The sequence below is a fragment of the Zalophus californianus genome, chromosome 8 (genome assembly GCF_009762305.2).
Source record: "Zalophus californianus isolate mZalCal1 chromosome 8, mZalCal1.pri.v2, whole genome shotgun sequence".
Classification (NCBI taxonomy): Eukaryota; Metazoa; Chordata; class Mammalia; order Carnivora; family Otariidae; genus Zalophus; species Zalophus californianus.
Window position 1 is genome coordinate 74,859,083 of NC_045602.1, and position 11,095 is coordinate 74,870,177.

The following is an 11,095-nucleotide window of genomic DNA, read 5'->3' on the forward strand; positions in this document are numbered from 1 at the left end:
TTGCTCATTTTTCATTTCCCAGTGCATTTATAACCAACAGAGAGTTTTTAATGTTTTGACAAAAAATATTTAAAGGTCACAGAGCAATTGTTCGCCCATTGATTAACAAGGTGGCTTTGTAGGGTTGCAATGTACATAGTCATTTTTATGATCTTGTGCTATCGTGTAAAGCAAACAACCTGGTTTGTGCAGAGTTAGGTTACAATTCCTCTGCTTCTGTTTGTGTCAACTCAATTGCATGGAGTGTGAGGAAACTTCTGGAAAAGAACTTGAACCACTAGGATTAGGTAGGTCGAGGATTTCCTGTTATATTTTGGAGGCTGTTATTCAACTCTGACCTGAGGAGGGCCTTGAGGGCCTGTGTGTTATCCTGAGTGGGGAAGGGTTTGTGGACAATATGAGATGAACCACAACCATTTAGCTTCCATGCCATTCTGCTCTGGGGTTCAGCTAAAAAAAAATGTGTACTAGACAAAGGGAATGTGTTTCTTTACTCACTTCATGGGAGGGCAGATGTATCAAGCTACAGCCAAAGTAGAGACTCAAACCCTGGTCAGGGATGAGGCCTCCTTGGGCCATCTGGGCCTTGTGACAATCGCGGAATGCTCAGAGGCTGTCTGAAGCCCAAAAGCAGCAGTTCCGGGGGGATCCACTGTTCTCGGGGAGAGGAGAGGGGGCTGTCAGTCCTGGGTGTGACCAGCAGCCTCAGAAGAGGGTTGAGAGCAGTTGCTGAGCGGTAGTTAGGTCTGCTGAAAGTATGTGGGCTCCAGAGTCACTCAGATATTCTGAAGAGGAAGCAGGGGAAGATGAAGGAGGGGCTGAGGTTCCAAAGTTACACTTGAGAGGCGCTCCAAGCTAGGGGAATGAAGACAATATTAATATGACCTCATTTTTCCACAATGGCAGTGAGGCCTGGGGACATGAGAGTTGTTTACAGATGAGGTGACCATATAATTTATTGTTCCACCGGAAATATTTTTAAGGTCAAGGGGATTGCTATTAATAATTAAACCTTCGGGGCGCCTGGGTGGCTCAGATGGTTAAGCATCTGCCTTCAGCTCAGGACATGATCGCCAGGTCCTGGGATCGAGCCCCACATCGGGCTCCCACAGAGAGTCTTGCTTCTCCCTCTCCCTCTGCCTCTCCCCCTGCTCGTGCTCTCTCTCTCTCTCTCTGTATCTCTCTGTCTCAAATGAATAAATTAAAAAAAAACCTATAAAAAATAATTAAACCATTTACTAATGAAAGGCACAAATAGGTTGTTCCAGACAAACCGCACCATACTCTCACATTTTAGTTACAAGTGGAAACCAGGTAAATTGTAAGTCAGAGGTCATATCAAAATTCATGAAAAGAAACGAATGTGCCCTCAGGCTTTGCGGGCTGGGCTCCCTGGAAGCTTTCTTGGAGGTGGAGATAAGTGTGCAGGACATTTATTAGGGAGTGCTGTCAGGACCCACACCTGTGGAAGTGGAAAGGAAGAAGAAAAGCAGGCTCGGGCAGAGAGAAAATGTGGACTGCAGAGCAGTCTCATTACAGGCCTTAGCTGGCCCTGGGGGGAGCTCCAGGGATGACCTTCAAAGTTATTGGAAATTGGGGCAAGCGGTGTGGGCCTCCTTTCTGCACAGCGATGGGTCATTGCACGTGGCTGTCCCCGAGGCCCTTCTCCAGCTGAGGGCCAATTTCTGGGCAGGGCCTCTGGCTGGCAGCACTCCCAGTGGTCCTGAAGCGGGGTGCAGGTAGCAAAGCGCAGCATCCACAGCCCTACGGAAGACGATGGTTTGAGTAAAACTATTATAAAGATACATGCTTTAGGGCACCTGGGTGGCTCAGTTGGTTAAGCAACTGCCTTCGGCTCAGGTCATGATCCTGGAGTCCCAGGATCGAGTCCCGCATGGGGCTCCCTGCTCCGCAGGGAGTCTGCTTCTCCCTCTGACCCTCCCCCTTTCATGTGCTCTCTCTCTCTCAAATAAATAAATAAAATCTTTAAAAAAAAAAAGATACATACTTTAAGCTGAATCATTAGTCAAGTCCTGCCAAGGAAAGATCCTATTGCACCTGCTTTGAAGGAGTTGAAGCTCAATGTAATCAGCATCCCAATTGCTTATCTGCAAACAGGATTCCCAAAGAGGGGAACTCATTCTCTCAAATTAATAAAATCGTGCCAATCTTCTTGGTACTGCTTAGAAAACTTGGTTTCCGAAGGTAAATTTCTACCCAACTCTGTGTGGTCACGTTGGTATGTGAGATCCTTACATAGGGCTTACTAGGTTCCAGGCACAGTGTGATGGCACTGTTGAAATATTAACCATTAATTCTTCTAACAAACCTGCGAAGTAGGCACTACAGACCAGGGAACAGAGACCCCGAGGTTAGGTCATCAGACTCAAGTGGCGGTGCCAGGATTTGGACCCACATGTCTCCACAGGCTGGGCTCCGCTGGTTCGCGAAAACACTTTAATTTCATAGATACTAGATCACCGCAAAGAAGTTTAACAAGCATCTACTGAGCTCTTATTAGTTGGCAATGTCTAATCTTTGAAGGAAAAAAAAATCTCTGCGGTGATGCAAAGAAGTAATAATAATCACAACACTATTAATATCTACCATGTGCTGGGCGCTGTGCTAACAGCTTTCATGCACCCACATCCTGTACCATGTAGGATACTTGGTGCCCGCCCACAAGGAGGTTCTGATGAACCAGGAAGCAGGACAGGAAATAGCTCCGTAACCATATGGAAAACATGAATGACTTGGGGCCCCGTTGTGCAGGACAGGCTGTCGCTGGGTACAGTGGTCAGAGAGGGACAGGCTGGGTGCAGATCTAGGGGACTTAAACCCTAGAGAGTTGACAGGGTGCCCCCTCCAGGTAATTCAAAAAAATAATACCATAAACAACTAAATCAGAGTAAAGAAATGCGAGCAAGTTCCTCTTTTTCCCATTGTGATGATTTCAGTACTTTTAAAGGAAACTTTCCGGTCAGCTTCTTCCCAAATGATGCTTTCAGTTGTCCAGTGCTTTGCTGCTGCTAAATTTGGTGTGGTCTGCTGTTTGGTTGATCCAGTTCTAAAGAAAGAAGAGCTTTTGGGGGCCTGTCGAGCCAGCAAGCTTCATGGCTCTTAAAGGGCGGATAGCACTGGGGAAGGACGGGCCTGGAGGGAGGGGAATGAAGGCCCTCAGAGCACTGGCCTCGGGGCGCACAGGGCGGGTGCAGGGGAGTGGCTAGGTGGAGCAGGTAGGCTGCGGCGAGGTTCAACCTTGAGCACCTAGTCAAGGGCTTTGTAATACAGCCCATACACAATGGGACCCATGGGAGGTTGATGCAATTGAGGTCTTGTCACTGTCTCCCCTCCCCTAAATCTGAATGCCTGGACAGCCAAACTACTCAAAGCCCTCTTGAGGAGAAGCCCCCCCCCCCCCAAGTGGTGGGTGGCGGGGATCTCTGATCACCCTGAGGGGAGCTTGTCTATGCTGTGCCCTGACCCTCTGTGGTCGCTGTAAGCACCCAGGCCCTTCTTCGTTGTGCAGCGGCCCTTCCAAAGGGATCTTACTGGCTCAAGGTTCTGGGCGGCCGCCCGGACCCCAGGGCCGACAGTAAGGGACCCTCGCCTCACTCTGTCCCGCTACCCGATAGTTCTCCGCTTCTGCAAAGAGCAGCCCATCAGGTATACATGCTCTAGCCCTCTCGGTTTCATCTTTCCCTCCTTCTGCCAACTTTTAAAATCCTTGATTCTACAAACACATCACAAACAAATCCAATCTTGCAACTGCTCTGACCTGAAGCCTGCCTCGAGGCAGAAGAATGGCAAGAATGCACTGGAATTGGTGTTCCCGTGGCGTGTTTGAAGAAGAGGCCCAGGGCTCGGCTGTAGCATCAGATCGTGGAGGCAGACCCGGGTTTTTAAAGACCCAAGACAGCCATGCCATGTCACCAGCTCTGCTTGTCCCAGTAACAGTGGGATCCAAATCACAGTGTGAGAGAAGATCCCTCACGCTTTTCCAGTCTGCTGAGTCGCTTCAGCTGCTGTCATTAAGTGGCTGCCTGATGAAGAATTTCCAGATTATTGCCGGTCGCTTCCTTTCTCTGAATTAAAATTCAAACATTGTTTTTCCACCTTCATTTCATGCATTCAGGTCAAAGCCTCTGGCTCTTCTCTGTAGTCGAGTGAAATATCCCAGCCTGGCTGAATTCAGGATGGAAATGTTTGTGGAACTTTTGGCGGGGGTGCTGGTAAGAGGAGCATGCTGCCAGAGAGGCTCTGAACCCCCAGAGGATCTGGATACTGAGCACCTGCAGGCGTGGTTATGTGTGCATCTGTCCTGCCTGCGAGCTTTCCTCCCTGGCCTTGGCTTCTGCTCCCTGGAGTCACATTCTGTTCCTGTCCCTCTAGCCCGGCCCAGCCTTTTCCATGCAGCCTTCTGCAAGCCCTGCCAAGGCCACTGTGACTGGTCCCTCCCCACCCCGCAGTCAGATCGGGGACTCCAGGACCCAGAATTCAGCTGCCACATGCTCTTAGTACTTAGCCAGAAGCCTTCTTTCTTTAAGAGGATGGGAAGCCTCCTGAAGGCAGAGATTGTGTTCTCTCAGCACTGGGTTGAATATAAAGTACAGGTGGAATGAAATTTAGTTGCACCAATTAGAAAATGGATCGGCCAGGACCTTTTCCGAGAATGCCTATTTATTATAAATAAAAAGTCAGGAAACTTATATTAACTGGATTCTTCTCAGAGAGAGAGAGAGAATGAAGGGCAAGCTGCACATACTTTGATCTGTCTCATGGGAAGGAGGAAAGTGGGCTGGGAGAGACATTCAGGGGCACTCAATATATTGTTGCTACTTTTTTTCTAAAGGGTTTGCTGGTTTGAACCAGAGCTAAACTCATCAGGAAGACAGATGTTGCTTCTCTCCCTTCACCAGGCAAAGCTGACATGACCTCTAAATGTATATGCCCAAATGTGTTTGAAGGGCACCATCCTACGAGCCTGCCCTGGCTCTCCCTCTGGCCTGGTAGCCATACTGTGAACACAGTATATTCTCAATCTATCTTTTTTTTTTTTTAATAAATGAATACACAAAGAGACTTGCAATGAGCGAGTCAAGATTTTCTTCCCAGGGAGAAAATGATCTTAAGGCATTGTTCATGTTGAACCCTCTTGGTTGAAAGGGAAGAGAGAAACTGCTTCTGGAGTTCATGTTCTTTGGCCTTGCAGGTCACGGCGGTCCATGGACAGCATCAGTATCACTTGGAAGTTTATTAGAAATGCAGATTCTTGGGGTGCCTGGGTGGCTCAGGCAGTTAAGCGTCTGACTTTGGCTCAGGTCATGATCCCGGGGTCCTGAAATCGAGCCCTGACTCGGGCTCCCTGTTCAGCAGGGAGTCTGCTTCTCTCTCTGCCTCTGCCTCTCCCCCCCACTCATCCATGCTCTCTCTCATAAATAAATAAAATCTTAGAAAGAAAAGAAAAGAAAAGAAATGCAGAATCTTGGCCTCCACCCCAGATCTACTGAATTCAAGTCTGCATTGTAAAGAGATTTGTATGTGCTATTCTAGAGAACACAGAGAAAATCATTTAATGGTCTAAGTCGGGACTTTGGAACTACAAATAAATCTCTAATGTGAAGATGGCATCTACAAACTGTATCTCAAGCAATGAGCGTTTGTTGAAATCTGCTGTGTGCCTCGTCCTGAGTTAGGCCCTGCAGGAAAGAAAAGAGGCAGGGGCAGGTCCATCGAGTAAGGGCTCACACTGTGGGATTTCAACCCCAAACCCTGCCCACCACTCCCTATACAAGCCTCCAAGAGGTGGGCTCAGGCCTAACCGAATTCTCTACAGCACAGCTCCTGGGGTGACACCAGTCACGTGGATGGCCCTTATTTTCAGCAATAACAAGTCATTAAGATCGAGCTAGCAAATCATCAGGGAAAACAGCCCGGTTCTAACCTCCGTCATAACATTTTTCTTTTGCGATGAAGCATTGCCAGGTTTGTTGAAAGCTCATTCAGTCTTGCTGAAGCTGAAGCACTCAGGCTTCCCCAAGGTCCAGGGTGGGGGATTAGGAGGTTGTGGGGTGCTGTCCTGGCCCATTAGCCCAGAGGCACAGCTGTACTGTTGAAGGCCATGCTCCCTGCATCGTGTCTCGTGGAGTTGTTTTAGAATCCTGTGCATAAAAATGTGGATTCTGGAGTCAGATTGCCATGAGTTCATTTCCAGGCTCTCCCATTTGCTAGTGGTGTGTGACCTGGTGCAAGCCTCAGTTTTCTAGCCATTAATAAAGTGATACTTTATTTCCTGCTTAATTGGGATGAAATTCAACAATTTATCCTTTTTTTTTTTTTTTTGCTTTTAGGAATTGTGTTTTTGATGTTATATCTAAGAAATCTTTGCCAAGGGCATAAAAATGTTCTCCTGTGTTTCCCTCTAGCTATTGTATAATCTAAGGTTCTAAGATTTTATATTTAGGTCTATGATCCACTTTTAGTTTGAACATGCTACAAAGTATGGAGGCTAAAGAAAGGTTCTTTCTTTTTTTCTATTTTCCTTTTCTTGCTTTCTCTTCCTTCCTCCCTTTCTTTTCGACATACGGATATGTAATTGTTCCAGTACCATTTATTGAAAAGACTATCCTTTCTCCCTTGAACTGCCCTTGCACTTTTGTGAGAAATCACCAACGATATATCTGTGGCTCTGTTGTGTTGTATTGATTTATAGGTCTGTCCTTTGGCCAATATTACACTCTTGATTTCAGTAGCTTTATGGCAAGCCTCGAAACCAGACAGTAAAAGACGACCAACGTTGTTCTTCATAAACAATATCTTGGCAATCTAGATCAGTTCTATTTCCATATAAATTTTATAATTGGTTCATTAATTGCTACCAAAAAAAAAAAAAGCCTGCTGGAATTTTTTTAAAAGATCTTATTTGTTTATTTGACACAGAGAGAGAGCACAAGCAGGGGGAGCAGCAGAGGGAGAGGGAGAAGCAGACTCCCCGCTGAGCAGGGACCCGATGTGGGACTCTATCCCAGGACCCTGGGATCCCATGGCCTGAGCCAAAGGCAGACACTTAACCGACTGAGCCACCCAGGCATCCCAAGCCTGCTGGAATTTTGCATAGAGTCTAAAATTTGAGGAGAACTGACATCTTTACAACGTAGATTCTTCTAATCTATAAATACAGTATATTTTTCCATGTATTTGTCTTTCATTTCTCTCAGCAATATTTTACAGTTTTAAGTGTATAGGTCTTGCATATTTTTCATTAAATTTATTCTTAAGTATGTTTTGTCACTCTTGTAAATGGACTTTTTTAAATTTCCTTATCTAATTGTTGCCGAAAGTCTGTAAAAATAAAATTAATTTTTGTGTATTAACTTCGTAACATGTGACCTTGCTAAACTCATTTATGAGTTCCAATAATGGTTTTATAGACTCTTAAGAGCTTTCTACATAAGAAATCATGTCATCTGCAAACAGAGGCAGTTTTAATACTGTTGAACTTTAAAATCTTTATTTCCACTTCAGTGGCTAGGACTGTCTGTTCAGTGTTGAGTAGAAGTGATGAAAGTGGACATCATTGCCTTGTTCCCAACTTACTGGGAAAGTGTTCAATATTTCATTATTAAGAATACCTTTTTGGGGTTCCTGAGTGGCTCAGTGGGTTAAGCCTCTGACTTTTGATTTCGGCTCAGGTCATGATCTCAGGGTTGTGGGATCGAGCCCCACATTGGACTCTGTACCCCGTGTGGAGTCTGCTTGTCCCTCTCCCTCTGCTCTGGCTCTCTCTCTCAAATAAATAAATAAAATCTTAAGAAAAAAAGAATAGTTTTTTTTATCAGATTGAGGATGTTCCTTTCTATTCCTAGATTGCAGAGAGTTTTTATCATAAAGGTATGTTGAATTTTGTCAGCTGCTTTCTCTGCATCTATCAAATGATTGCGTGGTTTTATGCCTCAATTCTTTTAATTTGGTGCATTACATGATTGATTTTTTTTATTTATTTTTTTAAAGATTTTTATTTATTTATTGAGAGAGATAGTGATAAAGAAAGAGCATGAGAGGGGGAGAGTCAGAGGGAGAAGCCGACTCCCCGCCGAGCAGGGAGCTCCATGCGGGACTCGATCCCGGGACTCCAGGATCATGACCTGAGCCAAAGGCAGTCGCTTAACCAACTGAGCCACCCAGGCGACCTGATTTTTTTTTTTTTTAACTATCAAATGAAACTTGCATTCCTAGATAAACCCTTGTTATTCACGAGGTATTATTCTTTTTTATATCTTGTTGGGTTTAATCTGCTTATAGTTTGTTGAGAATTTTTACATCTAAGTTCATGAGGGATGCTGGCCTCTTTTTCATATGTGTTTGTCAGGTTTTGGTATTAGCATTTACTGGTACCATAAAGCAAGTTGGGAAGTATATCCCATCCTCCTCTATTTTTTGAAAGAGTTTATGTAAGTTTGGTGTTATTTCTTCTCTGAATGGTTGATGGAATTTACCAGTGTAATTACCTGTGCCTAAAATACAGGTTTTCTGTCTCATCTCTTGTAAATATTAGTGATTTATATTTTTAAAGAATTTTTTCATTTCATCTATTAGTAGAAATTATTGGTATAAAGTTTTTCACAACATTCTCATATTCTCTTTTTATTATTTTAATGTCTGTGAGATATGTGGTGATAATCTCCCTTCATTCCTGATATTGGAAATTGGTGTTTTCTGTTTTTTCTTCAGCAGTCTAACAAAGTTTATCATTCTTTTGTTGTTGTTCTTCACAAAGAAACACCTTTGGAGTTTGTTAATTTTCTTTATTGCTTGCCTGTTTCTTATTACATTCATTTCTACTCTCATATTTATTATATTACTTGTTCTACTTTGGTTTACTTCGGGTTCGAGGTAGAATCTTAAGGCACTGATTTTAGACCTTTCTTCTTTTCTGATATAAGCATTTAAAGCCATAAAATTCCCGCTAAGCCCTAGTTCAGCCACAGCCCACCAATTCTGTTGTATTTTCGTGATCATTAAGTTTTACATATTTTCTAGTTTCTCTATGATTTGTCTTTCACTCATGAGTTGTTTAGAAGTATGGGTTTAATTTAATATTGAGGTTTTCTTAGGCACCTTATTTTTATTGATTTCTAATTTAATGTAATTATGGTATGATTCAAGGACACATGCTACTCTAATTTCAATTCTTTTTATTTTATTAGGACTTGTTTTATAGCCCAGCTATGGTCTCTCTTGATGAATGTGTACAGTTGAAAAGTTGTTGGGTATAGTGTTCTATAAATAGGCTAAGGGGTTGATAAAGTTGTGTAGAGCCTCTGTGACTTTCCTGAATTTTTTGTCTGGTGGTTCTATCAGTAGCAGGGATGGTTAAAATAATCCCACTATAACTGAAATTTTCTATTTCTTTTTTTAATCTGTCAGTTTTTGCTTCGTGTATCTCGAGGCTCTATTCTTAGTCATGTACACATTAATAATCACTGTGTCTTCCTTATTAACTGGTCCATTACATTATACTTAAAGTTTATCTCTTTTTAAAAAATTATTGACTTTTTAGAGTCCATATATAAGCGATACCACACAGTATTTGTCTTCCTCTGTCTGGCTTATTTCACTTAGCATGATGCCCTCCAGATTCATCCATGTTGTAGCAAATGGCAGAATTTCCTTCCTTTTTGTTACAGAATAATATCCCATTGTCTGTCTATGCCACATTTTCTTTATTAATTTATCTATTGAAGGACATGTAGGTTCTTTCCATATCTTGGCTATTGTGAATAGTGTTGCAATGAACTTGGGTGTGAAAGTTCATCTCTTCTAGTCAACATATAGTTGGGTCTTGCTTTTTCAAAAGAGCTATTCTGGTAAAATTCCAAAACTTTTGATTGGAGTATTTAGTTCATTAACACTTAATGTGATTATTGATATGATTGTATCTAGGTCTACCACTTTATTATTTCTTTTCTGTTGTCCACTCCACTCTATTCTTAATTCTTCTGTTTCCCTGCCTTCTGTCGGATTGTTCAAATATATTTTCAAATTTTGTTTTAACTTAGTTAGCAGATTTTTAGCCATATCACCGGGTATTATTTCTTTGATGGTTGATCGAGGGATTACAAAAAAAATCCTTAGATTTTTACAGTATACTTAGAATTAATGCTGAATGTCTTTACATAAAATGGGAAAACCTTGCAACGGTGTAAGTCCATTTGCCACTCAAACCACTGCTACCAACGTTAAGTCCATAGCCATTCGAAGCACTGTTCCCTTGTACACAATGTGCCATTTTTCTTTGCCTGCTTGCAAGATTTCCACTTTATTTTTCATTGGCAGCAGTTTAATTATGATATCCTAGAAGCGATTTTATTCATAATTATCCTGTTTGGAAGTCCTTATACTTTGGATCTTTTGACAAATTTGGGGATTTTTTAGCCAGTATTTTCTCAAATATATTTTCTGCTCCATTGTCTCTCCCCTCTCCTTCTGAGACTCCCATTAACTTCATACTAAACCTTTGGATATTGTCCTACATGTCCCTAAATCTTGTTCAGTTTTTTAAATCTTTTTTCTTTTTTTTGCCTTCATATTGGTATTTAAACTTTTTTAAATATTGGGTTTTAAAGTACAACAGAAAGCTCAGGTTTTAAAGTACAACAGAAGTCCACAATACTAAGGTTTATTAATATTAAGTATGTAATACCATGATTTCATATACAATGAAGTTCAAAACCTGTCCTCAGTGTTGACAGCTCTCTCTAGAAAATGGAGATTTTGTGATAAGTTCATAACTTGAGTAGGAGCTAGGGATCTGGTTAGGAGATAGACACCAAGCAGAGAGTTTACAACACAGTGTTATGAGGTGCTAAAATCCAGATGTGAACAAAGCGCCATGGGAGCACAGAGGTGCAGATAGCTGCCACAACCCCAGAGAGTCAGTAAAGGCCTTCAGAGGATGGGCACTTCATTAGGCATTTTAGTTAGCAGGAACAGTCAGGCTTTGTGAGAACTAGAAGAACATCCTAGGCAGAAGGGTTCTGAGAAAGTGCTGCCACAGTCTGGGAGGAAGAGGAAGAAGGAAATTGAGTGTCGTGTC